This window comes from Athene cunicularia (genome assembly GCF_003259725.1).
Source record: "Athene cunicularia isolate RWA chromosome 2 unlocalized genomic scaffold, athCun1 chr2_part1, whole genome shotgun sequence".
NCBI lineage: Eukaryota > Metazoa > Chordata > Aves > Strigiformes > Strigidae > Athene > Athene cunicularia.
Genome location: NW_020799095.1, coordinates 73,141,542 through 73,152,307, shown reverse-complemented (window position 1 = coordinate 73,152,307; position 10,766 = coordinate 73,141,542). Strand labels below are relative to the sequence as shown.

General features: G+C 42.1%; 1 protein-coding gene across 1 annotated transcript in view; it reads right to left on the bottom strand.

The window, feature by feature from the left end:
* MYO10 (myosin X) overlaps positions 1-9,132 on the bottom strand; it is a 139,919-nt gene extending 130,787 nt beyond the window's left edge. Inside the window, exon 1 of the mRNA XM_026842406.1 lies at positions 9,038-9,132. The gene's annotated coding sequence lies outside the window, so the exon portion shown is untranslated. The remainder of the gene's footprint in view (positions 1-9,037) is intronic.
* Between the last annotated feature and the right edge of the window lie 1,634 nt (positions 9,133-10,766).

Sequence of the window (10,766 nt, the reverse complement as noted above, 5' to 3'; positions counted from 1 at the left end):
AAAAGTAATTTTACAGAATAATTTAAAGGATATGGCGAGCTTACAGAATCCTTTGTTTAAATTTACTAAAAGACAAGTTACACTGACAAAGACCACAGTACAAAAACCATTTAGTTTAATTACTTCTGGGATTCCTTTTAGCATTTTCAGCGTTCACAATTTAAAAGATGAAGACCCTGCCCCCCCCCAAGAAAACAGGTAGCCACAGCTTAGTCTATTCAAAGGCACTCAGCATGCTTTTTGGGTTTTCTTTTTTCAAGTTTGGCAGACACCCAATTGATATTGCTTGCATTCTTCAGCATTATGAAAAGTCTTTTCAATATTTCTATGCTATAACAATCAGTATCTTGGAGAGTTTAAAAGAGCCAGACTAATCATTTTTCCAATCAGCAAGTACTTAAAAAGTAAAAAAAAAGATGCCACATCAGAAAAAATAACATTCAATTTATGAGTGCTTCCACCTGAATCAGTGATCAAACATCACACTTAAAAGAAACATCTGGGGTTTTTAAGCAGCATTTCTATTAAGGGAAACACTAGCTGCAAGGTCCTACAGTTGCATTAAATCCTTTCTAGGCATGAAGAGGGTTTTGTGCATTGCAGTTACGCTCCATTAAATGCTTCACAGGAGGGATGGGATGATGCTGCTCAGTGGGCTTGCAGGACATGCATGGCCTTTGCAGCCTTGCTTGGTTCACCAAAATCTCTTTCTAAAGAGCACAGGACAGAGAAAGCATCGGTGAGTGGGGCACAGCCCTTGCTCCTCGCAGTTCCTTCCAGGCGATGCCCCACAGGCTGGGGTACCCAACGCCACTTCCCCAAGCCGGGCAGCGGCTGGGACAGCGCGAGTGCTAGCTATGCGAGGCAGGGAGACCTGTCTCCCCCACGGATGGAGGCCTGTCTCCCCCACGGATGGAGGCCTGTCTCCCCCACGGATGGAGGCCTGTCTCCCCCACGGATGTTGCCAGCGGATGCTCCGGGCACCCGGCTCACATCCGTCACGAGCTCTGTTTACTGGCGCATCAACAGATGCTTGCAGCGAGAGTCAGTGAACTTTGACATTCCACATAAAGATGTAAACACTTCTCCACATAAGATAAATCCTGAGTACTAAAAGGCATCTGGCTGACTATTCCCATACACATCCCTTAAAAACAACATGAAGACAGACCCAAAACACAAAAAAAAAACCAAACTCAAAAGCCCACATGCAAACAGATACATCACCAAGCTTTTTTAAGTATACTAATCAAGAGAATTATTACAAGTAAGCCAAATATAACTAACTGCAGAATAAAATTAACTTTACAGTGTTTAGACAGATGGAATCAGATTTCCTGGCATAAAGCTGCTGAATTTGGCATTGATCCTGAGCCCCAAAGGCAGAGGATCTGCTGCCCAAAACACACACCAACTACCCAATGGCCAGAGTCAGTAGTCACAACTCTTCATAAGCACAATTATTTAAAAAGCATGAAAGTCTTCATAAATAAAGTTTGCAGAAAGAGATGGATTCATTTAACACTAAAAGTAGCCAAGGCCAAAGCCCACTGCACGTATTTGTGTATTTTCTTAAGAGGCTGTATATACAAGGGAGCACACAAAGGACTTATTTAAAATGCTCCCTTCTAAGGGTGTAATTCAAGGGTAATGGTAATAGATATTGAATTCAGGGAAATGTCCAAAAAACCACCACTGTTTGGAAATAGTTGAGTCTTCACATGGAAGAGCTAGAAGCAAGCATGACACTTTTTAACGATAACCAAGAAAATCCTTGTCCAGAAGGATTTACTTCTCCAATGCCTGATCCTATGAACCAATGCAGCCAAACACAGCATTTACTGATAAACAGTCCTACTGACTTCAGTAACTTAAGCCAAGTAACTTCAGTGGTGTTATTCATGCCCTGTGAATATGAACGGAAGACTCTTGTTTAAAAGGGCTCCTCACAGTAGCAAAGGCTAGCATAAGAGAGTCCCAAGCAAGGGTGTGAAAGGACACAAGGCAAAGAAAAGAGTCCTTATGAAGTGCTTAGCCACTGCCTTCAGGTTTGAGGTTTTTTTTCCTTTTAAACCAAAAATGAGGAAAACATGAACTCTCCTGGTATAACCATATAGTAGCTTCAACATAATCCTATTGCTAACTCAAAAATCAAACAAAAGGAACCCTCCGAGCCAAGCAAGAAGTAAAAAAAACAAACCTCAAACAAAGCCCAGGTCTAACTTTTCTGAATAAGGTCACAATGCAAAACTCTCCCAGCCTTCCAATCAGAAGTAAAAAGAAAAAAAAAAAAGGTGAAAACCTCTATGGAAAACATACTTGAGCCGTGTTTAACAAGGAACATCTGTAGTCTTCCAATTCTTGAGATGCAGAAATGCCCCAGAAGAGCCACATTAAGTTAAACACACAGGAAAAAATACTTTTGTTGCTGGCCAAACCATTTACAGGTGCCCCTGATTTGAAGCTAAGGATACTGAAGGGCACTCTGCTAACACAGTATCATGCCATGAAGGACTTCTTTGTAAAGAAAGTTCACAAAGTCTTTACTGGTGAAGCGTGACATCTGTTTTTAAAGAGCCTACATTTTTGGGATATTATTGCTCAGCTGCTTCTATTTGTAACATATTTGATTTAAAAGTTCCTCTCTGTCAACTAAGCAGGTATGCAATTAAGTATCCTGAAATTTCAGTGTCAGACTCAGGACAGTTTGCAGCAATTGATTCAACTTTTACTTCTCCATCGATGAATTTCTTCAGATCAGATTTCCCCTATACACACACACATATGTTATGTCCTAAATTTATAAAAATTATAGAAATTTTCCCTTGCAAAGCAATGAGAATTACCAAAAATGTGTACTCTTAGGTGCTGTTCTGAAAGTCCTCAATACTCAAAGGCTTAAACACAGACCACCATGGCTACATTAAAAAAAAAAAAAAGAGGGGGGGACAGGGGTGTATGGGGGCATGCTGACTATACATTTATTGGCATTATTTCTATATATATTTGGATTCACAAATGGAAGAAAAAGGAGAGAGTCCTAATGAGGAGATAAGAAAGATGTTCTTAAAATTAATGCCACACAACTCAACAGCTCTTCAGAAAGATTTCACTCTCCCCCAAGCTCTTCCTGTTTGCTATCTATGCTTTCATTAGGGACAGTTTCAAGTGTGTCTGTACAAGTCAAGAGCACAACATGGTCCTCTTTAATGCAAGGGGAAGTTAGAAGTATCTGAAATAATAGTAAAGTTCACATTATTCAGAAAAAAAGAGGAGAGAAACTAGAAAGGGCTTTTTTCTCAACAGAATCACTGATTACTGAACATACACAAGTCATTTCAAACAAAGCATACAGTACAGCAGGGCTTTTAGCATTTTATTTAAACATTAACTTGAGTACTTTACAAGCTCACACAACTTCATTAAAAATTTATAGAATATGATGATGAGGAAACGTCTGCTTTACTGTAAATAAAACTCTTAAGGAATAAATAACTTTACCCCTAAAAACAGAGGTAGCAAAACCACACTCAATCGTGGAAAAAAAGCAGTAATTGCAATGCCATCTTATATATATGTCTATACATACAAGGAAAGATTAGAACTTATTTAAGTTTTAGTATTCATAGACTGCACTGACCTACTTTGTATGTATATTCACAGACATGGTGTTTCCAAAACATCAGGCACAGAGTCCTTCAACTCTGCACAGTAATGGAACAAAAAACAAATCAACAAATCAACCCATACCAACCACCAAATGAGTACCACATCTTCTCTTCTGGAGAGCATCTGGGGAGTGCTTACAAAAAGAAAAGTGTTTACAATATGAATTTGTCTGCTCATTGCAGCTTCTTGCATCATTGTAGACCCTTCATTTTGAAGGCCATCCTTCAGAAGGCTTTCGAGAGGCACTCCAGAGCCAGATGCAGCCCAACACCATGGTCATAAGCTGAGAGGGATCTTACACCTTTCAAATCCCACTCCCTTATTGTGAGCCAGGGTGGTGAAACACAGCCCTGATGTACTCTTTCCCTCCCTATATTTAACGAGGCTTTCATCTATCCCCGTCCAGTGCTACCTTTTTTTTTTTTTCCTTCATAAATAATTAATGTTTCACAGCTATTTGCTCAGGGAAACTCAAACCTACAACCTGAAATCCCCCTTTTTATTATACCATACTATATGTAACTGATATTCCACACAGGGTATCAAATCAGCTAGTTTTACAGTCATCTCATGGAGAGGGTGACAGCAGCAGACATGAGTACCACAGTCATCTTCAACAGTAAATAACTAATGGACTGCTTAATTGGAATATTCAGTCAACACAAGAATACTTGTATTTTATATCAACATGTGATTATCAAGAATGGATTCAATACCTGATAAGCAACTTGTTGAAATATTAAATATATTCTCACAAGAGTATTGGCATTGGGTAGGATTCCCTACACCAACACCCCATCAGCATACAACTGTGTGCCACTACAGCTTTTTGTGGTAAATTTATTTCCACCACTTAGAACAGAAAGAAGAAATTAAGTAGTAATGTACTGTGCTATGGTACTTCCATATTCTGCAAACTGATGTTGGCAAAGACTTGAAGTCCCAACTCATAAAAGTAAAGCCTGAGCACAACTACAGCAAACACACCTTCCTAGTCCCACTGCCCTGTCAATCATGTCTTGGGAAGTCACACAAAACATTCAGTGGAAAGGCGAGAAGTACACAGTCTAGTAGAAGCTACTGAATCAGAGATGAATAACATTGTGCTTTGATAAGGTCCCAACACTTTCATCAGTTTGTCATTAGACTTGAACATAAACTACAGCTATCAAAAGAGTCTAGGAATCAAAAATCATCATCTCCCCACATTTCTGCAACCTCAACCCTTCCTTCCCTTGCCTTATTCTTCTAAGCAAAATACAGCATTGCAGGGACTGCCAAATCATCAGAGATAATCGTCAGGCATTAGCTCAGTTTCATTTCACCTGCTTGCAACCTTCTGCAGCCCATAGGTAACCAAACAGCAAGGGCAGGATGGTCTAAAAAGCAGGAAAAGCAACACGGAAAAAAAATGTTAATTGGCCAATGTCAGCTGGCATAGTCCTTTTACACACAAAGTGCACTCCTGAAGACATCAGCCTTGAAAAGGATTACAGTTATTAAATACTGTGAATCACCCGTATGCCTTCAACTGAGTAGCAGCCAGCTCAGACCCACCAAGGAGACTAACATCATCTTACAGGTCTGAAGGCTACTCCTTACATCCTTCCCATTTCACACTACCTGCTTTAAACACAAGCAGGCCAAATCAAAGAAAGTGGTTTCTTCTTAGTGGTGTTTGTATCAGCAAGGTTTTCTAAGGAAATGTAATTGGTCAGATGGTATCATGGTAATGACCTGAGGCTTCTTCTGTATTACCTGAAGTTTCAGCTTGCATTATGTACATCATGGAAAGGCAGCAACACCACACATAACACACACACGCAAGACCATTATCAAACAGCTTTCCCACTGGTGGATACCAACAATAGCTCTGCCATCCTTTCCTAGGCACCAAAGCAAGCTGTCCATTTTACATCAGCATCTGCAAAAATAAGGGTTTTGAAGCTCAAAACACTTCTAAAAGTCAGGTTCTTTACAGTTATGTGTCCAATTGCAAAATCCTATGAAAACTACAGGCAGCCTCTCCTATTAGCATGTGGGTCACTCCTACTAGGAGCTGGAGATGGCTTATGTTTAAATGAAAGGCTCAGTGCTGGACATGGCTTGGAGCAGACATGAGTAACAACACACACAGCAGCCTTTCTACACCACAACCCAACTGTAATGGTGATGCTTTAATGTGACAGATCCTTCTATTTTCAGCATCAAAGAGCCAAAGCAGACAATCTCAGCCTCTCCAGGTCTTCACTGGACCTCAGATGTTAGTAGGACAAGTCAAAATATACAGCCTGCTAAATCTGAGCAACACTAAACACACAATTTAACATGCAACACACAGAAACCACACCAGCACATGGGTGGCCTTCTTCAGGTTGTTTCTCTGTGAGGAGGTTTTGAACCTAGTGGGAGTTGCTTTCAGTCTAGGTTTATGGATGTCTTCCCCAGTCCAGTACATCTGGTAACTTGGTGCAGGTGCAAAGGATCACAATCATAGAATGGTTTGGGTTGGAAGGGACCTTTAAAGGTCATCTAGACCAACACCCATGAAATGAGCAGGGACATCTTCAACTAGATCAGGTCACTCAAAGCCCCATTCAACCTGGCCTTGAACACTTCCAGGGAAGGGGCATCTAACACCTCTCTGCACAGCAACTTCCAGTGCTTCAACACCTACACTGTAAAAAAATTTCTTCTTTGTGTCTAATCCAAATCCACCCTCTTTCACTTAAAAACACCATTACCCCTTGTCCTGTTGCAACAGGCCCTACTAAAAACCCTGTCCCCGTCTTTCCTGTAGGCCCCCTTTAAGTACTGGAAGGCTGCTGTAAAGGTCTCTCACAGCCTTCCCTTAGCCAGGCTGGGAAAAAACAACCCTCTCAACCTTTCTTCATAGGAGACATGTTCCAACCCTATGATCATTTTCATGGCCTTCCTCTGAACCCACTCCAACAGGTTCACGTATTTCTTGCACTGACGGCTCCAGAGCTGGACACAGTTACTCCAGGTGGGGTCTCATGAGAGTGGAATAGAGGAAGAGAATGCCCTCCCTCGACCTGCTGGCCACACTTCTCTCGATGCAGCCCAGGACACAGTTGGCTTTCTGGGCTGCCAGCGCATATTGCTGGTTCATAGTCAGTTTTCCACCCACTAATAACCCCAAGTGCTTCTCAACAGGGCTGCTCTCAATCTCTTCATCCCCCAGCCTGTACTGATACCAGCAGTTGCCCTGACCCATGTGCAGGACCTTGCCCTTGGCCTTGCTGAGCTTCATGAGGTTCACATGGGCCCACTTCTCAAGATCCCTCTGGATCACGTCCCATCCCTCAGGCACGTCAACCACACCACTTGGCTTCACTTGAAAACTTGTTGAGAATGTACTCAAACCCACGGTCTGTGTCACTGATAAAGATATTAAACAGTACTGGTTCCAATACAGATCAACCCTGAGGGACACTACTCATCACTGGTCTCCATCTGCACATGGAGTCATTGACCCCTACTCTCTGAATGCGACCATTCAACCAATTCCTCATCCACCAAACAGTCCACCCATCAGATCCATGTCTCTCAATTTAGAGAGAAGGATGTTGTGGGGCACTGCATCAAAGGCCTTACAGAAGTCCAGACACATGACATCCATAGCTCTTCTGTTGTCCACTGATGTAGTCGCTCCATCATAGAAGGCCACTAGGTTTGTCAGGCAGGACTTGCCCTTGATAAAGCTATGCTGGTTTTCTCAAATCATCCCGTCCTCCGTGTGCTTCAGCATAGTTTCTAGGAGGATGCAGGCATTGGCCCAAGAATCAACTAGTGACGTTAGGAGGGCAGTGAATGGGAGCTGGAATGCACCAGCTATCAGTGAGTAGGACTCCCTGACTACTCTTCAGACTCTGAGGACAGCAGTGACTTTCACCGATCTCTCTGCCTCCCCAGGGATGTAGAGTACAACTAAGTTTTGCCAAAGACATGACCAGATGCAGGTGCTTGGATGCGACCTCTGTCATCCTGTTTTCTTTGCAACACACCCAGAGACTCTGCAGAGAAGAAAAACACTGAAAACACGTTTTCCCTGTCTCAGACCCCAGTCGCTTAACCCCCATTTTCATCGCTCACTGACAGGACAGTAGCAATTTAACCTCAAGTAGGTTATAGCTTGCCCATCTAAAACCACTCTGCAACTCTGTTTGGTTTCTTCCCTCCCTGGAGAAAGGCATGCAAGGAAAGTAAATGTTCCCTGAATCTGAAAGACATGCTTTTTCACCAAGCTTACCCAGAAAGGGATTAAGTGAAGGCAGCAAGAACAGGCAGTAAGTTTTCCAGCCCCCCATGGTTTTCTCAGCCTTGTTCACTATCTGAAGCTACCTTCATCTGGTGCAAGTAACTAAGAAAAGGAAGAAAGACTGAGGGAACAAACATCCTCCATAAGTCAAAGGGAGTGTCTTCTGGAGGTTGATAACTGTTCTCAACAAAACTTTTTATAGCTGACTGAACATAAAACTGAAATTTCTTGAGGGAAGCTGCAGGAAGATAGATCTGGATAAATCATGGCCTAATGAAAAGAATAAATAAAAACTAAGTGCATAAGAAAGCAGAGTACTTCCAAGATGTCAGCAACAGGCATGGTTGGCTCTGACTTTTAGGCATTAAAGAGAAAAATTAAAAAAAAAAAAAAAAAAGAGAGATGGGGAAATAAGCTCCACACCAGCTTCCTTCACCAGCAGCAGCCAGACACGCAAGGCATGCACTGCCTGAGATGGCCAAGGTAACCCAAGCAGACACCATCTCCATTCCTGCAGGCAAGCAGCAGCCAGGAGTGCTTGACAGTCAGGAAGCTGTTAAAATTTAAGAAAGAAGAAGAAAAAAACAAACCACAACAAAACCCAAATCAAAAAGGAAATGAGAGGGGAGTAATGGTCCCTTTCCTTTACAGTTCTCTTGTGACAGGAGCTGGTGGAGCTGCCCCCGTTTTGCTCTGAGAGGTGTGCTGCCTCTCATTGAATCGGTGACACTCCACCACCACAATGCCTCAGCACCACATGCCAGCCCTACCGTTCTGTTATTGTAAGGGAATACAACCATGGAGAGGCCACCTACCTCCAGTAAACTACAGAACCACCGACCTATGTGGAACAAGGGCCTCACACTCAGCAACATTGCTTCAGCTTTGTCAGGCATCATCATAGCAACTGAGCCGACAGGCAATGGGAAGAGCTATTAAAACTAAAGTTGCACATTCAGGTCGCACAAAATGAATATTTTATTCACAAACCTTAGATTTTTAGTTTCCCTTATGCCCTTCTCACAAGAACAGCTTTTTTTCCAGATTGGCAAAAAGGAGAAAACATAGAGGAGTGATAATCCATACCTGACCATAGTCTGTCCTGAATACGATGACTCCTTCTGCACAGGAATGAACAGTACTAGGATAATGCTGATTATTTTCTCGCAGCCAGACCCGAGACCCCTACAATAAACAAAAGTTAGAGTTAGAGATGGCATAACTGAAAACTGAAAAAAGACTTTCTCTCGGTATTTTCCTCTGGAAAAATCTTACTTATCAAGTAAGAGGAAAGAAAACAAGAGCAAATGCCAAATAAGCAAGTGAAAGAAATAAAATAATCTCTCAGCAATTATTTATTGGTTTCTGCCGGAACAGTAAACACAGAAGAACTATACTGAAGTGCCTTTTTTTATTTTTAAGTAGAAGTTCCTAAACGACAGCAAGAGCAGCTGGAGCCAATTCTCTGAGTCATGTGCCTCATGTTAGCACACGTAAAATTACAAAGTGGAGCTTGAATTTACACACAGTTTAAAAGATCCTCCTCAAAGCCAGCTGGCTCCCTACCTGTTTACTTTCAACCTCTGTTAGGCACTCACAGCACTTCTACTCCTATCATCTTCCACCTTTTTTCTAAACCCCTCTGCCCTTTATACGCTCCTCTTCTCTTGGCTGCACGACAACACAGAGGATTTAAAACAACCCCAAACCTACTATCAAAGAAGGTTACAAAGAAACTACATTTTCTTTTTAGCAGTGAGGAGGCAATGGAGACACTATCATTGAGGCATTTAAGTCCGTCTAGTAAGACAGGGTAGGCACAGACTATTTTAATTTTCAGCTGGCTGGTACATCCGACATGATGAAAAGAAACATATCCAACACAGAGAACAAGGGAGGAACCACAGTTGATGATGCAGCTGCAGCAAAAGCCAACCCATTAACAGTACCTACTTGAGTTGCTCCAGCATAGGAGAAGGCTTCAGGTGGTACAAAAACACTGAGCAGCAGCAGCACCACCCCCCCATGGTCTGACCTCCAACACAAACTATAATCCCATTCTCTACAAATAGACAACAGGCTCCGTATCAGAAAGACAATATTTTAGTGGCATTTATAGAACAGAGATTCTTTTTACCAAGACAGTCAAAAGTAAAGAAAAAGTAAAGACGTGGTAGAAAAAGACTGGGATATACCCTGATAAGCATAGGGTTGTGAATTTGGGTATACGATCACTGAAAAAAAACAATTCAAATAATTAATTTTACACGCTAGCATCCAAAGGTTGTCCTTGCCTGAATTTCTACACGTAGAAACTAGACTTGCAGCCTTGTTAAAGTTGGTGGAGTGCAGGGTCCTGATTAACAATCATTCCAATTACAGATTTTTATTCCCGTAACATATTTAATGCAAGAGGCCTGTGAGTCTACCACAGACTTCAGCCATGTTACAAGTTGCATATGCCTTAGATAATGTGATGGGAGAACATCAGCTCTGAGACACAAAAAAATGTTAATGGAGAATGTAAAAACTTGTGCTGCTTGGTTTCTCTGAATGGTAAGAGCTCAGCTGCACACAGAGGACCTTGTAAGAGCATCCCTCATTTTCTTCCCCTCCATCTTTTGACAAACTGCTTTTCATTTTAAATGTTGCAAATGCCTGTGAAGCTGTTTGCCCTTTTACCTCCAAAACCTTGAGCCAGATGGTTTCCAGGTTTACAGCAAGTCTGAGGCAGTTCAAACATAGGGTATGTCAGCTCAAAATTACAGGATGAGGGCAGAGGGGAGCAGAAGGGAGAGTGCTAGCACCCGAGGTG